General features: G+C 40.6%; 1 protein-coding gene across 3 annotated transcripts in view; it reads right to left on the reverse strand.

Annotated features, from left to right (window-relative positions):
• Window positions 1-22331, reverse strand: part of LOC128741437 (disintegrin and metalloproteinase domain-containing protein 10) — a 131780-nt gene that overhangs the window by 32141 nt on the left and 77308 nt on the right. The gene's annotated exons all lie outside the window — the stretch shown is intronic.

Raw genomic sequence — 22331 nt, forward strand, 5'->3', positions numbered from 1 at the left:
ATTGAGATAAAAACTTTCAATGTCAGCTGACAGAAATGCAAGCTTTTCCACACGAAGCTCACATAATAAATAGTCGGGTTGGGTACATCATTTATATTGCAACTTCGAGCAGCTAGCAGCATTCTGCGAAAATGTGCACAACAACGCATCTAGCTTTTAATATTTCCCACTCTTGTGTGTGCTTCAACTAGCTTTAGACACTGTAAAGTTGACAAATTAATGCTCCGACGCGAATCGCGACGGTTCTCCCCGTTCGGGGATCTACTTTTGCAATTCAAGTAAGAAAATAATTGCTCTGCGGAGATCCTGCGATACATACAGCGCGCGCGGCGAGTGTTGCACTAATTGGAGCCACGCCGGGAGTTTGCTCGTTCCGCATTTGCTGCTTATTACATCGCGCTGCCGTGTATGTGTGTCAGAGATTAAGGTCGCACCACTCCAAAGTACTCTCCGGGTGTGGAAAATTGTCAACCATGTCATGCTTTATTTATGGCTAAACAAATCACCATTTTTCCTATGTAGAAGATAAAACTTGGAAAAAGCTTTTATGACGCACCAAATTGTCATGTGACGGCCAGTTTGTGAAAATTTCAAATTCCTCCTCCCATTTCGGTAGTGTGCAGTTGCCTTACGAAGAACTTTAGGAACTCGAATGAATATTCATACCGATTATTTTGATTTTTTTTTCTGGTGCGACTCGTTGAAAGTGATGCCTTTCGTTTGCTTCTGTGCAGTTCGGAACGGAAGTCAAAGAAAGGACATAGCAGCGCGCTTCACTCTCGACTCTTATGCTAATGAAATATGAAAGTTCTAGTGGAAAACTCAAGCAGTTAGCGGAGAAAAGTAGATCTGCTTCGGTCACCCCGAGTAGTCAAAGCATGACTCTCGGGAAAAAGAAACCGTTTATGGGCGACGACGACGACTCTATTCATAAATTGTCGGGCTGATGTTGAATATTAGGTTATAATTTTGTTTTGCCATGCCTTTGTTGCTCGTAGACGTAGACGACACGTAGTGTGAAGTTGTTGCCACCGCCGCCGCCGCCGGTCGCAATAATGATTTCTGGAAGCCAAAATCAAGATGTCTGGTGAAGCACCTTCGCGTTGAAAGAACGTGACGAAAGGCGGGATTATAGAAGAAAAATTCCTGGTATATTGGCAGTCGCTTTCTGTGAATCATTAGTCGTATTGCAATTCTAGTGAAGAGATAAGAATAGTTCCTAGACATTCCAGGAATAACTTGAGCTTTTCTTCCATGTTTCTCAATCAGAAATTGTTGGTTATCAGAACAAATAATGAATCAAATATACTATTATTTGTGTCTCATTTGTGTCTCAAGGCTGATGAAAGAAGCGGACGGTTGGCCGAATTCCGGCAGAACTCTACAAAAATGGCAAAGAATCACTAGCAACGGCACTTCACTGGATACTTTCAAGAATTTAGGAGGAGGAGAAACTACTGTAGGACTTGATAGAAGATGAGGTTTGTTCCATCTATGGCGATCGGTTTGATTGCGGTAATTACCGTGGCATTACGCTGATTAACGCCGCCTACAAGGTGCCCTCCCAAATTTTGTTACAACGTCTATCTTCGAAAGCAAAAGAATTCGTAGAGCAGTACCAGACGGGCTTTCTGGGGGCCCGTGCTTCTATGGATGAAATTGTCACATTTCGTTTAAAACCTTCACAAATGTCGGGAGTAACGTGCCCACGCATAATATTTTCGTGGATTTCAGGGCAGCATACGATACAGTCATGCGCGAGCAGTTATGGCAATTGATGCACAAGTACGGTTTTCCGGACAAACTAACGCGGCTGATCAAAGCTACCATACAGCGAGTGGTGTGTTAGGTGCGTATTCCGAGGGCACTTTCTAGTCATTTCGAATCGCGCAGAGAGTTGCGACAACGGGTTGAACTCCCCTGTAAGCAGGCTTCATTTTGCTCATCTTCAGCATACAGAGACATAGCAATCTGCTTCTCACAACGACCAAGAGTGTTCGTTTTCATTTCAACCGTTTACTTTTCCTCCGAATGATGCCTGAATACCGTTTTCTCTTATAACCACTCATCTTGCGCAGAGGGAGCACAACTACAAGCAAAGCTAATCTTTTCTTCCCACACTGGGTACAAAATGTTATTTGCTCTATATCCCAAAGAGAATATGGAACAGGCAATTATATGAACTGAAACTCCGTGACCTTGAGAGCAAGCATTCGATAGTGCTCCGACAGACATCACGTAACATCCGATAGGGAGAGAGCAGTTCGATTCGCTTTCTGCGCTTTGCCGGTAAAACACAGTGATCCGAGTGATCCGCCGAGCGGCATCGAATTCAGAGGTAAAAGGAAGAATCATCGGCAAAAGTAGTTAACTTCTAACATTTTGCGAAGACCACAACATCATTCTCAGAAAACTTTGGACGATGGAGGCCAGACTAAAACGGAGGCAAGGAAGATTGGGTTACCAATCAATGCGTCGAAAACCAAATATATGGTAGGAAAAGGCTCCAGAAACAATAACGTTCGCCTCCCACGGATAGTGATTCTGACTATTCACGGCGATAAATTGGAAGTGCCCGATGAGTTCATATATTTGGGATCTCAGGTCACCGCCGACAATAATACGAATAGAGAGATTCAACAACTCATTCAAGCTGGAAGTAGAGCCTATTTTTTTTCTGCAAGGCGCTTCGAACTGCTCCATGTTCGCCGCCGCACATAGCTGACGATGTACAAAACGCTAATCAGTCCGGTAGTACTCTACGGACTTGAGCCCATAACTTTGCTTACGGAAGATATACTTTCACTTGCCGTATGATGGAGTACAAACGGAATGCAGAAAATGGTGCAGTAATATGAGCCACGAGCTGCAGCTCTACGGTTTGGTTATCGATTCGAGTTTGATTGCCAAGGACCTGTTGGATTTGGGAGTTGGTTACTTAAAACCCTCCGAAATTCAACAGGATTACATTTTATCGCTTGACGAGAGTAGAGGAACAACAGCTAGTTACTAGGAGGGTATTTGTTTATAATCAAACAAAATAAACCAAAGTGATTGAAGTCTATACGATATTTTCCCGTTTTATAGTCAACAAAAGCAAAGAATAATTAAATTAGAACCATGATATGAAAGAAGGAATGCTTAAAGAAGCTGTAATCAAATATTCTCAGATGATTTGGATAAATTTAGACTGTTTTATTAAGGACCTTTTAATTTAGAGTCATTTGAAGCAGTATATTATAGTAGAGTTTAAATAATAAAGAATCGCTAAACTTTTGTGTCTAATTTGACATGGCTAGATTTTTAAGGTCTAATAAGTAATGGCATTCAATCAGAATTTATTTTCAGTGCTTTATACACATTCAACTAATGTGCGTGGTTATGAATCTTTTATATTTGCTACGTATTTACACCATCAACTCGAATAGAATTCATCAAAAATTCTAAACGCTTCACACCCGACAGGTCCAAAAACGATTTGGATATCTAACCACTATTTGCATAATCTATACATTTATGTTTATCTTGACAATTTCTTCTCAATCAAGCCAAATCTTGTTCAGTTCAGTTGGAATTAGAACGAGAGCTTGCAACCATCGCCAAAAATACGAAATTATTACGAATATTACATACAATTCCGGAATGTGCAATCATAAAATTCAATCATTTAGATAAATGAAACCTAAAAATGTGGATTGCAAAATAATGATCGATGAAAACTAATATTGGAATATATTCCCTTGGTTAGTACATTTGGGCGATTATCTTAAATTTGGAAAAAGATTGTTATCAATGATTTTTGCGACGAACGAGGCACGATAGCAAGCGATGCTGAACTCCCGTACGAAAAATTACTGAGCATCTGAACATCAAGTTATTGTAAGCTTTGGCTTTCTTATGTTCGTTCAATTGATGTTCTTCGGTGAAAATTATGAAAAATGGAGGTAAGTAACGAAGACTAACATCTAATAATTAATTATGTGTTAAAAATTTATGAAAATTTCTGGAGATGACCGAAACAAGTAGGCAGAAACATCAATTTTAAATAATTTTTCATTATCATTTCCCCTGGTAAGCATCAATTAAAACAACAAGGAAAATATTGCACGGTGATTAAAATAGACCAAAAATAGAACTTTGGAAAAGACTTTTGTAACTTTTAAGCTTTGCACACAAAACACAGCTTAAAAGAAGAAAAAAAAAGACAAAACTTCTACCATCTTTTTCTTTTTCTTAAGTAGTGTTTCGTTTACAAAGCTCAAAAGTCATAAAAGTCTTTTCTTATGGTCCACCAATAGAACAAAATAAATGTTTCAATACGTTGATTAATGTCTGAGAAAAAGATGTATAAAGTGTTTCGTGTTTTCACAAGAGCGGCGATTCATTACGATGAGTTTGTTTCGTGCGGCTCCGGAATACTTATGTGTGTAGTCACTTTTCATCCATCTCCCGTGGTCAGATCGATACAAATTTAGTATCGAAAGAAGCCTAAAAGTCTGTAGAATCAAGATTTGAAATTAAAAATTGTGAATTTTTCATATTTTTCAGTCGTTAAAACCTTTGTTTCAACAAAAGTTTTTCAAGTTTTAAATCTGGCTGGTGCATAGGGCACTCTTGTAGTGAAGCTGATCTACGGTATGATTACCAAATCGAGTTTGACTGTCAAGGACCTACTAGATTGTGGAATTGGCCGTTTGCAGGACTCCAAAATTTTCCCGGATTAGACTCCAAGTTCGAGTTTGAATATTAAATTAAGAGACTGGAAAGTAGACATGAAGTCGGTTTTTACGCAGTTTTTTTTGCGTAACTCTTTTTGTTTGTATAAAATTACTTTTACCTAGTGAAATTAGGCGAATGTAGGCGATTATGATGAACGTGCAACGTATCCTTCGCGTAAAAAATGACTTGAGTGTAATTGCATTGAGAGGCAGCTAGGAAGGAGAGCAGAACAAGCGCTAATTACAAACAGTTTATTATTTATTATTAGACTAAATGGGCTAAGGCAGTGGTGAACTGGAATAGGCATGGTGCGGGTCAAACGAGATCGCCCCATGAATATCGCGGGCCTCAAACTCCTCTGGCCATTCCTGCGCATAACAAAATGCAAAATATGTGGCTACAAAAACCATTTTCTGGGAATCACCACAAGATTTAAACCGGATAGCATTCGAAATTACAAAATGCGACATTACGGCTGATTCGAGTGACCCCAGTGTCATCAAAAAAGTTACTCATAAGTCCACTGTCTCTCAAATCAGTCCGCGGGTCGTACGAAACATCTCGGAGGGCCGCAGCTTGGCCATCACTGGGCAAAGGGGTTTCATATTTATGTGAACTTTGCTACGGATTTTAGTGAAAATTTGATTAAAAATGTGTAAAACTTATGACAAGTATTGCAAAATATAAACCATAGGCAAATTTTCAGAGCAATTTTGAAAAAAATTTAAACCAACAACGAGTATTGAAGTTCAACTCGGGCTAATTTATTTACTATTTGATGGGGCTTTCAACCGTTGGTTGGTTCGCCTCAAAACTAATGCATCCGAGCTTGAATACTTATAATTCAAACCTTTAGTGAATCACTTCTCATATAGCGGAGTTGTGTGGTGTAGTAACCGAAATGAGTTTGAATGTCAAGAAACTATTAGACTATGGAGTTGACCATTTGATGGATTCTAATATTATACCGACTAAGCCACTGGCTGGTAGACAATTGCATTTAACGTCGCTTGAGTGGGGGATCATAACAAATGAAGCGGAAGAACATCGCACAGTCCATATTTAAATTCATTCCCTTTGGAATCACGCTCTCTTCGAGTAATGTTGTGTGTAGGCATAATAAAAAAGTCTAACATAAATTACTATTCGATGAATTGAGCTGCGCCTGAAGGTGTTAGCATGATGTCCTACAATCAAAAGTGCGACCACACTCTAACTTTGTAATGGTTAAATTTCGCTGATTTTTATTTTACTTGATAATCAGCTTGTAATAATCCGAACTAATAGTGGAGTCAACAACGTATTAAAATTTCTGTTGATTTTGCTATCAGGCAGGATTTTAATGCTCTTCAGCTGGTCATTAATTTCTATGCAACCAGCGGCGAATCAATTTCGGATGGATCAAAATCCGTAATTGCAGTGGTTGAGTGAAATAGAATTTCAATTATTTTTTGACCATTATCCATTTGTTATTGCTCGCATGCCGGACCAACGCCCTCTCGGACACTAACACGGATACAATTATGTAATCATATTGAGCAATAAATTAAGCGTGGAATTAAATACAATAGTTTGCATCGTTTATGGTAATAATTATTTTATTTTTTCCGGAATTTATTTCCGCAGCACAGCAAACGTAGAAACAAGCCGGGGGACGTGTTGGAAGAAAAGCAAACTATTTTCCACCCGATGCGGCGCCACCGGCGCACGAAGTTAAAAGTTGGTATCAGACTCATAACTACTAGCAGCAGTAGCCACCGTGATTCATTACCAACGCGCGTGCACACGTATGATCAGTTCAAATTTAATGTGCATTCATTTGTTTATACATTTTAATTGCAATTGCACAAATTAAAATTGCTGACCAGTGAGGATAATTTGCGCAGAACACATTGGCACTTCCAGTGCTAGAGTAGTTAGCTGAGGTATTATCAAAGCGATCCAAATTGCTATTAATTATAATTTGTTTTGACTGATTGGTCAAAAGCTTATTAAAAAATTGCAATGGTAAATGGTTTTCACGCTATTGCTAGGTTAGTGAAGTAGTCGCATTCAGTTTACTCCTGCTTAAGAAAATTTTTGGACCCAGACTGTCGAAATGTATTATTAGTTATTTTACTCCACTTTCGCCTGGATTAACCGGGCTATAACCGTGGAACGGAAACAGTGGATAATACTGGAAACATTTATGCCGTGACAGGAAAAAAATAAACTGCACTCGAGACACCAGCTCTCCCCGTGCATCGCGCGTCCTCCGGCAGTCTCGCGTCCGACTGCCTGCCTGCTGGTAGGGTTTTGCGAATGTTCCGGCTGTTTGCGCAGTCAAGTTGGCAGGGAATTTTACCGGAGAGATATGGGAAGGAAAATTCGTGGTACGCTGCCGTTGGCGGAACTCTTAAATTTCTATAATCTCATTAAAAGTTTCGGGTCTATCCGCTATCTCATACCATCAGGGCAGTCCGTAGTCCGTAACCGTGGTCAGTGTGTAGCTATATGCGTTTGGCTTTGTTGTGGTCCCGGACCGAGAGAGAAATTTAAGCGAATTATGCATAATGAGTGCAGTGTGTATTGCCACAGTTCCAGCAGCTTGGCCTTGGTCTGTGCTGGGTGTGATAGTCAAATCAAGGATTTCGCCTACGCAAGGTGAGAGTTTTTCCGATAGATAGTGTGAGATTTTCGTCTGATCAAGCGAAAAACTAAGCGAGCTAAAAATGTTCACATTTCGTTTGGTTAAAATATATGGGATAAAAACCGTTTCACAAACCACAATTTATTCGAAATGGCCGGCTTATCGCCAAAGTGAGGAATCCCGTCGTTTCACCAGTGCTAAAAATATTTCCTTTTTTTCCATAGCTGCGAAGTGGGCACACATCGGGAATAAATTTTTCCGCACCATATGAACCGAAATGTATGAATGCACTGCACATGTGCATATAGAGTAGCAACCTTTCAGTGGCGGTGCATCCCATCCAAAGTCAAACTTTTTTTTGCGAACGTCGTATTCGCGGCGGCCATCGCCGAACGTTCAGCCATTTTCCATTTTGCTGCCGCAATTCCTTTCTATCTGCACTTGGGTGACAGATGTGAAAAAATATGGTAATAGTTTTTTGCCCGTAATTGTTTACACGTTTTGCGACCAAACTGTCGACCCGGCTGACGACGTGATTTTCCCTTTTCCGCTCGATGTTAATGGGTGAAAAATTATTGCCACAGTTTTTACGGAGCACATTTGCGTAGATTTTTCCCACACCACCAACCGGGGCGGAATTGATGACAGACAAAAATAGATTTAGTTAAACTGGATATTTTATTGAAAATTCAGCACTTTTTTAAAACTACGAACATCGTGACTATTAAACTAAAGCAAATATAACTGTTTAAATTATAGTCACAGTCACAAAAAAGTGTTAGAAAAAACGTTCTTGGTTTTAAAAACCCAATTCATAAAGGACAGGAAAAAAATTCAAACACTTAGCTGTTCCACAGTTTTGTCTACTGACTGGTGATGCGAAGAAAAGTCCACCTGCGCCATGTCCTTCGCCCTGGAAAATATTCGCTACAATACTGAAAGCGGAACACAGCTTGAATCGAATGCACCCAGCTGTACTTTGTGCATTGTGCAATACAATTGCATAGGTACATTTACCTGCGCTGCCGGTTGGTGCTGCGGTGGACCGGTTGTCAAAATTTTCCCACGCTAAAGATACGACGGAAAAATTTGAGTGATTCATTTCAGTGCCCTTGTTTCGGGTTCCGCACTCTGGCATCTGTGCGCCAACAGCAGCGCAGTGTCATGACCCAGTTCTGGTGTGGGGTTTTAAGTAATACTTAGACGGTACAAAAGATAACTCTGGAACTTTTCTCCCTAATCGAGAATTAAATCTATGCTTTCCAGGTGAGTTGGCAGGATAGCCTAACCACTATAGACAATATGGGACCATACAAATGTTGTAATTGAATTAATCCGAGATCTGATAATGGAATAAAAATGTGTTCTCTAGAGTAAAGAAAAGAGAAAAATATATGAATGCAAGCCATCATCCGCGAGGCAATTCTTTTTTTTCGCTTGGAGCACTGAATTCAAGAAAAAGCCGGTATTGTTGGTGAAGGTCTCAGTCACGACTGGGAGCAACGTTTTCCGGGGAATGAACCCGTGCCGCCGTCTGGGGACAATACCCAACCGGTGCGGTGCTGGAGCTCGGGCGAGTTGCTTTCATACTGCGCAGTAACAGGAAAGAGTGGTGTGATTCTGCACGTTCAGTCGTCCATTGCTGCATTAGATTATAACAGCCAGTGAGCACGATAATTACATTCATAATAATTTCGCTGTGATTTTTGAGTGCGCTTAGATGGAAGACTGGTTTGCTTTCGTACATATCAGGTTCGGTTGACGGACGGCCGAGGGCATTCCACCCTTTGTTTCCTTTCCGGTCATTGTTTACCCTTTCTACATCACTATTATCAATAATAATCATTTTATGGCACTGACAAATTGTAGAGAAATTGTCAGTTTTTCAGTAGAAACGAGTTACCACGAGGAAGGTCATTCAATGCCGAACGAAACAGTCCATTAGAATAAAAGTCCCATCAAAAGCGGAGGGGTTAGTCTCGCTACAGTGCCTATTGCAAATGCCATCACACTCAATTATCCTTTCGTCTTTCATATGAACACGGATGATCAAAGACAGCAGCAGTTTTCCACATCGTTCGGTTCATTTGTAGAACATCCATCAACATACCTACTTGCCGTAGGAAGGTGTTTGTGTATGTGGGTATGTGCATTGCATCCAAAAGTTCAAGGTCATTTCGTCCTCGACCAAATGGAAGCTGCTCGTCGTCCTCCGTGTCGGCTTTCTTCTTTGCTGGAATGAAGTTTCAGTTTCATTTCCATCAAGCCGGAAAATTGAACATTTTCCCTCAGGATAAAAAGTTTAAAGGGGTAGAGCACAGAGACAGCAGTAGCAGCAGCTTCCAGCCAAGCAAAAAATCATCCTGTAAGATGGAAACTGTGTACAAACATGCATCTAAATGGGAGAAGGGAAGTATGTTCTACATAGCAGATTGAGGCTCCTTCGAGTCGTGTGTGCCAGCCAGCCAGCCAGCCATTCCGAGAGACACGGATAAGTATCCTTTATGGTTCTCCTCTGCATGGAGGGAAACAAGCTTGTCAGGCTCAATAACGCCATCAGCTGAGATTATGAAAAATGAACATTACCGAAGCTTTCGCGTTCCATTTTCCTATCATCGCTGTGGAATGGTGGAGCACTGAGGCGAGATGGGAGCGTTTCGGTAGCGTAGGGATACATGGTTCGCCGGCAAACCATGTGACGGGTTTTCATAACCGATTTCCTTTCCGTTTTCGCTTTGTTGTGAGCTGCGGGAATGTTGCTTGATGGATGGAATTTTGTGATAATGTGATGTGGGCAAAAACCAAGTCGGCTTTAACGAGTAATCTTGTAATTGTTTTTTGTTTTTTCTTCTTTGAGAGCACTTACAATATGTGTTAAGTGTTGATTGACAAATCTCGTAACAATTAAATAGTTATAAAATGCTTCTTGTGAAGTCGAAAAACGTTTAATGTAACATTTTTTCTCTGTGAGATTTAGTGGGAAGTCCTCTAGGCTCGAGCACATTTTGTTTCTTAGGTAAAATTAGACAAATACCGAATGTTTTACATCTATTTTCTCTCTCTAATTAAGTAGCTAGAAAATTTTCGAATATTCCGATTGTATTTGTATAGCCGGGCGAATATAAATCAAGTGTCGTTTCGTATGGCGATTCAGCATCGTTTGCTTTCGTGCCTCGCTCATTGCAAAAACAAACATTTCCGGACGATGGCCTTCAACATTTTCATTTTTCCTGGTCACACTTAAAACTGTAGACGCCTTTACAAGGCAGAGCTTACATTGAAGCGTAATAAGGTGGGTATCTCGTACATTCGAAGTATGTTCATATATCGAAGTGTCAAACTTTATGTTATCGGCAGGACAGTCAATCGGCAAAGTAATTAACAAAGTGTCGTTTTGCTTTGCCGATTGACTGTCCTGGCGAAAACATAAAGTTTATGTTCGTATTACTGACAAATTTTTGGAATATCAACCTACAAATGGCCATTAAATTAATACAAATACCCCTACAAAAACCCAAATAAATGATGATAAAATTTTGGATATAAACTGTATAGCATTTTTGATAAAATGGGATCATATATTATGCCTTAAGCAGGCTTGGCATACACTTTTCGCTTCGATTTTGCTCTTTTGATTACTGCATCTCAGCCAAGCAAAATTTGAAAAAGTGATGCATGGGACGTTTGTAGAATTTGTTATTATCTACAATATTGCTGAAGCAAGCATTACTGTGCACCCAAGCAACACAGCTTGTTATCGAATAGTATAATATTACATATATCAGAACTTCTCTATTACCTGAAAAGCGCAAAAAACTTAAGTCTAATGAAACAAGAATTGAAAGAAGTATGTATCAGGTTATTTCACACCAATTTAAAACGTTATTATAGCATAAGCTACAACTTGTTCTTCCAGTAGTTTAAATTCAGTAATGGTGACGTAATAAAAACTTCGTGTTGACATGTTGACAAAACAAACATTATACATTAGATATGAGCTGTCAAATAAATTCATGTTATCCCAAAACATCTCAAAACCTTAATAATAACGACATATGTTTTCAAAGTACGTTTATAGTACGCTTAAGCGACTAATTTCCACGAATATTATTTTCTAACTTGTTTTGTGTGTTACTTGGGCATTTTGTATTTATGGCGCTATAAGGCTGCTACCCTCTTGGTAGCAAAAAAAAGCGCTCTTTTTGCTACCAACGGCATTGCTGCCTACAGCGCCGTAAATACTAAAGATAAAACTTCAGTTTCTTCAGCAATATTATAGATAATTTCTAGCTCTACAAATGCCCCATTCACCACTTTTTCAAATTCTGCTTGGCTGAGGAGCAGTAATCAAAAGAGCAAAATCAAAGCGAAAAGTGTATGCCAAGCCTGGCCTTAAGTATTTGTAACTTACAAAGGCTTTGGATGCACGAAACTTCGCCAAATTTAAAATTGAAGTTAGGATTAAATTAGTTTCTATTATAGGATTCCTCGGTCTCTAGTTACAGTAAGTGTCGGATTGACATTCCTTTTCCTCCCAAATTGACCTGCACTGGATGTGACCAGCTTTGCTATTGATCGGCAGTAAGAATTAGATCAGAATAGTCTGTTGCTCCCAAGCATCTTTTTGATGGTTCATTGTGTAATTTCAGTTGATCTGTAATCTGGATCAATCTCAGATGACTTACGGGCGGTCAAACTATGGTATGAAAATTTTAAGGAAAACTTTTACCCGATTATGTTTTCTTGATTGCTGATAAAATTGCCTGGCAAGTATTCAAGAGTAATTACTTTTTGAAATAACGATGTGCAAGAAAATAGGGAAATTTCCATCGAAATTTTCTGAAAAATAGGAAACATCCATAATCCATAAAGCCCCATAATCTAGCACCATGTACCTAATATCATAAAATTCTCACTTTTCAGCCTCACAAACTACTTGTAGTCCTACGTGATCCTATCGTCATATAGTGAACAGATTTCATCTAGCTCCGAAGATATAATCAATTTTCAGCATTTCACAGCAAAGTAATCAAAATACTCTTTCTCTCTCGCGTAGAGCTTTTTTTTCTTTTCCAATGTAATAAGCGTTGACTTTGTTTCCTCTCTCTTATCGTTCAGTCGCATTCTCTACAGCATAAATAGGAAACAAATTTCTAAGTTGCAGTACTCTGTTTAGAGTTTTGTTCAATCTACAGTGTGACACATATATATTCGAACAAAAATCATTTTATGCTTGCAACGGCATATACAATTAATACAATCAAACTCATACCATGTGCGTGTATCATCATGACTGAAATCTTACTTGACGTAGTTTCATTTTCGTATTGTGTCTTGTTCGGTGTACACGTACCAATGTTCGAGTTACGGTCGTTGATAATAAATAAATTCCGAAAGGGTGCTGCATGCAGCACTATTTTTCGTGACATCGAACATCTCGGCATAAAAAGAGGATTTGCATACTATACAGTAAAAAGATTTGTCGAGACAGGATCAGTTGAAAACCGTAAAAAACCGGAAGAAAACGAAGCGTTAGAACTGCAGAGGTCAAAAAGGTTGTTCGAGAACGAATTTGCCGCAGTTGCGACCGGTCCGCACGGAAAATGGCAGTTCAGATGAATTTCAACAGGGAATCTCTTCGTCGAATTTTCAAAATTGATCTGGATGTGAAAGCATTCAAAAAACGTAAAATCCTTGGATTAACGGAAACAACAAAACAAAAACGGCAGGAAAGATGCAAATTATTACTCCGTCGGCACGGTGATTCCGAAGTGATCATTTCTGATGAGTTGAAGTTGTTTGTTCTTCAAATCCTGTTTCAATCAAATCCTTCAAATCCAAAATTCTATCTAGAAATGGTCTTAGAACAAAATTTAACGTCTTACGTTCAGGGAACGTAAGACGAAGAATATTGCTGCTTTCAACAGTATGGAGCTCCTGCCCGCACTGCAAATCTTGTGCAGATGTGGTGCAAAGCCAATCTGACGGATTTCATATCGAAAAAGGAATATAAATGGCTCAGAAGCTCACGGATTATAAATATCATAATTTGGATGAATTTAAGTTAGTTATCAACAAGATATGGGCTGACATTCCGACGGAAGTAGTGCGTGCCGCATGTAACGACTTCAAAAAGCGTTTGAAGCGTGTTATCCAGACAAAATACGATTCAATAGAGCAATGATTGTTTGTTATGTTCTGTATCTATGGGTAAACAACTTCTAAAATTCAAATTCGAAATAAAGCCTTTATTTACAAAAATATGACTTTAAAAAGATAGATTAAAATAGATAAAAAACAACGGTCTGAGTTAGCTTCCTTGCGGAATTCCGGAAAAAGCGGTGAAAGCCTGCGAAAGGGACACCGATAAATACATTAGACGATTCGACAGATACGGTTTAAACCACTGGTGCAGCGACACTCCAATGCCGAGTTTGTTCAGTTTGGTGACGACGATTTGATGATTGAGCTTGTCAAAGGCAGCAGAAAGGTCCGCGCAGATGATATCTGTCTGAGAGCAGTCGTCGAAGCAGTTCATTACGTAAGACGTGAGTGTTAGTCAATTGGTGAACGTTGAGCGTGTTGGCATGAATCCGTGTTGCTCATCGACCATTTACTACTGGATGAACGTACAGAATCGATGTGGAATGGCCCTTTGAAATCCAGGATTGTAGATGACTATTGCCATTTCTAGTATCATTCTAATGTTAGCTTTCCTAATTTGATGATCCTAACTAACAATTTTTCTGTAGTGTCTGCCAGTGAAAGATGTTAAGTGAATGATAGAGATATTAGCCAAAGACAAAGCTGTGCACTGCAAGTCAAGGCTATATCGCGACAACGCCCGTTTATATGGAGCCATTCAGCACTATTTATCCAATCTCTTCCGCTATGACACAAATTTTACTCGGAATGCAGCATTAACGGTCACTAATAATTCTCTCCGAACAGTTGTTGAAGCTTCCCCTGGACGTAGGTAACGGTAATGCAGAAACTGTGTTGAAAAGCAACGGACTCAAGTTGCTCTCTTGAGGAACCTCTGATAAAGCCATTCAGCACTTTTCGTCGAGTCTCTTCTGTTGCCGTCAGTAGCAGCAGCATTCAACTCGATTTTGCTTCTGGTGCCGGTCGGATTGTTACAGGCAATCGCTTCCGTCACACTGCCGTCCGGCATCCTTACGACGTGTCTGGCCCACCATAGCCTACCGACTTCGGTCAGATGTACGATGAGAATCTCTTCAAGCATTGCCTGAAGATCGTGATTCATACGCCTCCAGCACTCTCTGCTTTCAGTAGTGGCGCGCAATTATCGTCCGCCGCACCTCCCGTTCCAACACGACAATCCTACGTTAGTAGCGTCCCAGCTTAAAGTCCTTAAAGAACTACCAGTTTAATAAAGGTTCTGCACATTGAATGCACCGCTCTCCTTAGTAGTGTTGTTGTTCGCGGTCATCAGCGATCCCAAATACACGAACTTATCTTCCACTTCTCGTTCATCGTCGTCAACGGTTACCGTCCATGGGAGGCGTGCCTTTGTTTCCTTTGAACCTCTTCCTTTCATGTATTTGGTCAAATCCTCCTAAACTCAACTTTCAGTCTGGCGTAAATTGCCCCTATCGTAACAAAGTTCTTGGCTATGATATCAAATTCATCTGCAAAACCTAGGAGTTGACTACCTTTGGTAAAAATTGTGCCCCTTCGTTCTCTCTCAAGAACGATATTGATCAAGAGCATGTAGGATAGTCCATCGGCTTGCCTTAATCTTCGCTGCGTTTCGAAGATTGTTCCTGAGATGCTCACAAAACATATTACTCGATCTAATGTAGTTCTGATCAGTCGCGTCAGTTTGTCCGGAAAACCGTGTTCGTGCGTGATCTGCTAAAGCTGGTTTCGATCGACTGTACCGTACGCTGCTTTGAAGTCAATAAAGATGTGATGCGTGGACACGTTGTACTCCTGACATTTCTGCAAGATCTGTCGGGTGGTGAAAATCTGGTCGGAGGCAATACGAACCCAATGAAGCCAGACTCAGATAATTCCCTATGAAACCTTTGTGCAATGAGTGCCTCTTTATATAGTGACATAAAACATTTCCATAGCAAACATTTTTATGGCAACAATTCTCTATAGTGGTGGTTTTAGTAATGTCAAAAGGGCTCAATTATATAATAAAATACAAAAATACATAAATGCCAAATCAACAGGGCGCCTCTTAGTCTTAAATAACCCCATTCGCGTGATAGGACACACTTAAAAGTGAGTAAAAAGTGAATGTTTTCCTGCAGCATAAAATTTTAGTAGTCCTGGTAACGACTTAATAACAATAATAGATTTTCATGAAATCAACTTATGACGATTTTTTCTATGAAATGTGAACATTACTCTCTACTATAGTACACAGTCTGAGGAAATGGTAAACATGTACAAATATCATACCGAATTTTTCTGCAATTGCGACTGTGAAGCTCAAAAAACACATGCCACACGAGGTTCCAGCGAGTAGCATTTCTACTTGTTGTTTGAATTTTTGCACAATTCAGTCAGTATCTATCATCCTACACACGCCCACTCGTCACTCCGACTGAGTGTTAGTCTGAGGATTGTGAGTCAAGTTTATTTCACTGAACGATATGTGTTTGCAAACAATGTAGAATTAAGCTTTCGTACACGTCCTAGCCAAATCTGAAGCAGTGCATTTCGGGATATTCCTTTGCTTGGAGAATGTGCATGATAAACGAGAGAGAAAAAGTGTGTTTGCGATTCTGTTGTTGAGCAGAGTGAAACATGCAAACATGCAATGCTTTTGATCCTTAACCCCAGAGTGATATTATGAATGAAATTTATCTTTTTTTTTGTGGAACTTTTTATAGCAATCTATTCGAGAGCTTCAAACTCGATTATCTCGAACGGCTATTTTTAGGTTATCAAATCACTAATGTAATGGAACAAAACTTGAGTTTAAAGCATTCAATGAAAAAAGCTAAAGCAGTTCTAGAACGGGTGCAACTTAAAACCTTGAACGAACGGGAAAGTAAAATCCCCGTTTTCACCAGACACAGGTCGTGCATGATATGGGGTATGCACTTGCACAGTTCCTCCTATCAGGCTAGCTTCAGCTACGAAAGGCCGCTTTTTCTCCTCTCCCTGAACACCCACAATGCATTCGTGCTTCATTTAACCAGGCAATTCAATTTCACCCTCCTTCAGGGTCCATTTCCGCCGTTTGAATCGTGCTGTCCCCGGCCCCGGACACGACACTCCCGAGGACGTGCCCAACCCAAAGCAACGGCGAATCGAGCAACCCCTCGTGCGGCAATAGGTAATCTGGATTGCACGACCGACTTTCCACGCTAGGTGGATCCATATGACGACATTTCCGCTTCGGAAAATGTAAACTAGAGAAATAAAAGGGGCCTCTCGGACCTTGGTTGAAGGAGGGCAGGCAAAAAAAAAATCTCCATCCACTAGAAACTCGGCCATTCGTGTTCATGTTCTTTTGTATGTAGAACAAAAAAAAACGTATGCAACACATGCCATTCATCCGGCGGGGGAAAAACTGAAAAGAAAGAGGTTTCTTTTGAACTTGTTTAGTTTTATTTTCCCGAGGAAAATAGGAGCTCTACTTGATGCGTGTGGGTGTGGGAGTAGCATGAAACTGTGTACAGGAGATGACAGGAACAGGACGAGCCTGTTTGCCCCGATGCGATGTGCAGCTGACAGTCGTGATAAAACGAATCGTCGCAGGTGTGTGCAATTATGGTCGAGAGGCGGGTGTTTGTCTGTGTGTATGTCTGTGTTTATAGATTCTGGTTTGTAGCTGTAATCAGGTTTTATTTCACTTCCCCTTCCACATCCAGTTCCACTAGCGATTGAATTCGGTGGTTGGAGTATTTATGTGCGCTACCTTCTGAATGGATTGATAAACTGTAACAGTTTTTGCATAAAATTCGTTCAATTTCCGATGGCTTGTTTGCATGTCAGGCGGGCATTTCCGAAATGGCACGTAGCGTGGGATTCTATTTGTAATGATACGGTTTAATGCTTGGTGCATTGTAGTGTAACAAAGCGCGAGTGATAGAATGTAGTTTAAAAATAGCTAAATACGTATTCAATAGCCCGTGGAAAAAATCTTACTCAAACAAACATTACCTATAATTGATGAAGCGTGTTAAATCCAATAATTTATGGATCTATAATCTATCTTGTATAAGGCAGATTTATTATCAATTTAATTCTCCAAAATTCAAAAAAAAACTCACTATTGAATTGTTGGGAACTCGGATATGATGATTCATAATTCAAGAGTGCTTTTTGTTGTTTTGCTGAACAGAATTTAGAAAACGTGAAAACCAATTAGTTTTACCTCAACACTAGAGACCAACACAGGAAAATAAAAACAACCACAAAAAAGTTGTACTATTTGAAATAGTGTATAAACAATAACAGGCTCAGGTTACTACCCTGCGTCACACTTGACATTTTTATAGAACTAATCCGTACAAGTCGCATTCTTTTAGTAAAAATTATTCGCATAGACAACAGAAAAAATGCTGGACATCATCCAGAAAATTAGAATTGGATAGTTTTGAAACTGCTGAGGGAGTTGTAATGATCCTACAGTTAGTTACGTCACGGTTTTCTTCAACTTGTACTTCGATTGTCGAATCGATTGGTTGAAAACCATTCGACAGAAGCTTTACTTTATCGTCACAAAAAGCACCCAAAACATGCATACTATCCTAAGCTCAACACAAGCGCAATCATTCGACAGACAATTTTTCGTCCACGATCTGGAATGTGTCGAATGCTTCGGCAGCGGAATGTACCACCGAGCAGCAGATGCTAACCAACTACACTAAGCTCCGGTTTTTTATTCCTGGCCCTCGAAATGTATCGCTGGCTGCCTCGGGTGCTTAGAACATTATATATATGCACCGACCACCAGCAGCCTTTTGCGTGCGTACAACAAACATACGGTCTGTCGGACGGCGCTCGCTACAGAAAGAACAGCTCCATAAACAACAGGGCTTAGGACAGTATATTTTATTTGCACTCGAGTAAAAGCATTCCATTTTTGCTGCTGCTGCTGCTGAGTGTTGTATTCGAAACCCGACAGACCACAACTGTATACAGCACAGCAACAACAGCGTCAACATAAAAAAGAATCTAACCACCTTCACTGATGATGGCCGACTATCCTGGCCTGCGAAGATTTACTACGCGAATTGAAAATTCCTGTATGTTCTGTAGCTCTGTACTGTATGGCAAGCGGAAAATGCTGCAGGTCTAATGGAATCTTTCTTGCATTCCCTCGGCTCAGTCGAGCCGAGTGGATTGTTTAGTCCTTATTCCACACAAGCACAACATATGTCCGTCTCGTTGACATTGTACGCCCACTCTTTGACGATAGCAATAGCGAAAATTACTGTTGGATAGTTGGAACTTTAGAAAAGCTCTGCTTTAACAGGATCGACACAGCATTCCTATATTTATCTTACACGCTCTCGTTTTGTGTGCTGTCACCTATTGTCGGGCGTGGCGTTATTAGTGAAAAGTTCAAATCGCATCAATCCTGCCACCGATTTATCGAAGCCTTTGCTATGTTTCGTTCCTGTGGGTGTTTTCGATTGAAAACTGATTTATCCAATGCTTGGGTATGAAGTCCTTTAACAGCTGCTTTGAGTGCACTCTGGCTGCAGTCCGTTCCAGTTGAGATTGGTTGTCGGAAGAGCCATCACGGTACCGCTCACTGTGTGAATAGCTTTCAATCAGTTCATCTAGGTGGTACGAATGCTATGTGGGTAGAAGCGTGAATTATCTGTGCTTTAGATGTGATTTTAGCTGGAAAGAAAAGTCTTCACCGGTTGTACGATTTCAAAAACATGAAGGAAGCATCGAAACTAGATAAGCTGACTTTGAAATGAAAGTTTCCCGTTATTATTTTTAAACGAATCATCATTGAGTTTTATGAATAGCTCCGGTGTTAGTAAGAACAAAATACAATGTTCGCCATTTTTCTACATTTTCTACATTCTTATAACAAAGGGAAGGTGTGGAGAAGCCTAAGAATAATCCTAAATGCTATTTCCGTATGTGTGTCTGTTTTTCCAGTTGGCCTCAAGATACGCCTCAAGAATCGTGGTGCTCGGCTAGAGTTCATAGAATCCTAGCCTAGTAATTGTTTACAAGGCAGACATTTGGGACCGTTCGTCTTCCTGTTGTGCTTCAATGATGGCAACCACCTGAAGATTTACTTGAGAATACGCTCTAAGGTCGAAGCAATTTGGTGTAACTTGAACTGCATGCTTGTGAATCCTGAAAATCAGAATCCTGAAAAGACAGAACATTTCCTACATTGATAACAGAGCATCAAGAGATAAACGATTCGGCTAAACGCTCCACCAACGTGTATTATCTCAAGGTATTATACCACTCACTCATCCGTTCAACTCTCGAATACAATTCCATTGTCTGGCATGCGTATTACCAAAACGGGATGGCCAGGATTGAACCGATTCAACACCACTTCTTACGCTCCGTCGTCTATCTTGGCGACATCAGTTCCGACTACCGAGTTAGGAGAATCGATGCCGACTGAACCATTTGGAGACACTTCAGGTGCGAAGGAACGTCGCAAGAGCTTTCCCTACTAGCACAATTGTTACAAAGTAATTATGGCAACCGATATGTGACTAGTTCTAGTCATAAATAAGTTTATGCAACTAAAAGAATCCGAAAGAATTCCAGTTTGGCTTCGTCCCCAATCGGTAAACCGTTCCGGCTAGGATTCCGTGTTTTGCGAGACCCTTCCACCCTCTCCGGCGTCGCCTCTGCACTTTACCCACTGCAGTGGTGTGGCACATATACATCCAGTTGTTGTTACTGTGACTTTTGTTCCAACGTAAGAAGGCACCGCGCACCCACCCACCTTCACATGTTAGCATTGGTGCCAACACTTTGGATATTTCTAAAGAAGTTTTCGGAAGTTCCGTAGCAGATTTTACAGACAGCTTAGATGTTGCGAGAAGCCAGTGAAGCGTATGTGTGTGCGTACGAATGGTTAGACTGGAATAATCGAAACTTGATTTGAGACTATATAATATAGGGTGTCGTGTGCTGGTAGTTTAACTGTCAAAACACATGGGCGCAAATTGAAAGAGTGTGGCTTAGAGTCACTTAAAAGTTTCGCAGTTTCATCCAATCTACCATTCTTCCCACCGCACGCTCCTCCACTTTTAATAAAAGTAATACAAGATAGATCCATTTTGTTCTTGATATCTCTTGTCAGCAAAAAGAAATTGGTAACCGACGTTATTGTTTTCTGATTTTGTTTTAATCTCTTGATACCATTTTGACCATCTGCACTTTTCCTACTTGTCTTACTTACTTACTTTAGCAGTCGAGAGCCGGGGTGGCTCTTGCCGTATCAAGAATTCTTCTCTATTGCACTCGAGACTCGATCCTGGGCTACTCTTGCGCGTCTCGACACACACAAATCGGCTTCCACCTAGTCGAGCCATCTAGTACGTTACGCCCCTTTATTCCTGGTGCCGGTGGGGTTCTTGAACAGAACGGATTTCACTGGACAGTCGTCCGGCATCCTTGCGACGTGGCCGGCCCACCGTAAGCTCCCAAATTTCGCCAGGTGTACGATGGGAATCTCTCCAAGCAGTGCCTGTAGCTCGTGATTCACACACCTCCGCCACTCTCCGCTTTCCCTTTGTACTGAAATCCACGAAAATATGATGCGTGGGCACGTCATACTCTCGACATTTCTGGAGGATTTGTCGGAGCGTAAAAATTTGACACATAGTAGCACGTGCCCACATAAAACCCATCTGATACTGTCCTACGAATTCTCTTGCTTTTGGGGATAGACGGCATTGACCAACGTGATGCTGCGGTAATTACAGCTATCTTCTAGCCGGTCGTCCTTTTTGTAGATGGGACAGATTACACCTTCCATCCACTCCTCGGGTAGTTTCTCCTCCTCCCTAAGCCTAGAAATTATCCAATGAAGTGCCGTTACCAGCTGTTTGCTACTCGTCCTCTTGCCCATTAATTTCTTATTATTTCTTCCACTACAAGCGTAAAATCTACTTCTTTGATACACTTCTCGAACCATTTCGACTGCCATGATATCATCATAAGTAAACCGGACCATAAAGAACATGGTAGCCTTGCCTCTAACCACTCAGAAATACAACATTCGTTAACCAAATGCTGTACAAGCTTCCAGCCACTTCTGAGGCTCATTCGATAATCGATTGGGTAAACCGGAAAGGTTGACTGCAAAGAAGCACTCGAGAAGAAGAGCCGAAAAAACAAATGGCATAATAGCCAAATCACAAATGGCCGAAATACGAATAGCCAACCTGTTGGGTATATTCAAATGTCGCTGCCGTTCGTTCGGACTCAACTAACAGATAATCCCAGCTAGTCAGTAAACCTAAGAAAATGCGTGATTCAACCACATAGGGGTTCCGCCTTCTGTGACAGTTGTTTAAATTCGGCCATTTGGATTTCGGCTATTTATTTTTCGGCCATTCGATACCAGCCCGGCACAATAGTGATTTTAGACAGTGGGGATCCTCCAATCGTTTTCAGATTTTGTCCCACCTTAAAGATGAATCCAAGGTGCCGATACGCTTTCGAGATAATTAGCTCACGATGTAAAAACGTCAATTTTGAGTCCAGTAAGACCCCAAGGTCACACAATCGGGGTCCACTTTGCATGATCCACGGTCCACAATGCACATAATGAGTCTGTTCAGTTTGCACTAATCACCAAACAAATCGGGCAATCAGCGTACATTCATTTGCAGCCAATGCCCAGCAGTAAAGCGACATCTTTAAAGAATAACAAGAAAAGCAATGGTCTCAAGTTGCTACCTTGATCCGAGTTGAAATGAGAAGAGGAGAATAAGAGCTTTTATTGTGCTCTATGCATACATTAAAACATACATTAGCTTTGATCAAACAT

Source organism: Sabethes cyaneus, chromosome 3 (assembly GCF_943734655.1).
Source record: "Sabethes cyaneus chromosome 3, idSabCyanKW18_F2, whole genome shotgun sequence".
Lineage (NCBI taxonomy): Eukaryota > Metazoa > Arthropoda > Insecta > Diptera > Culicidae > Sabethes > Sabethes cyaneus.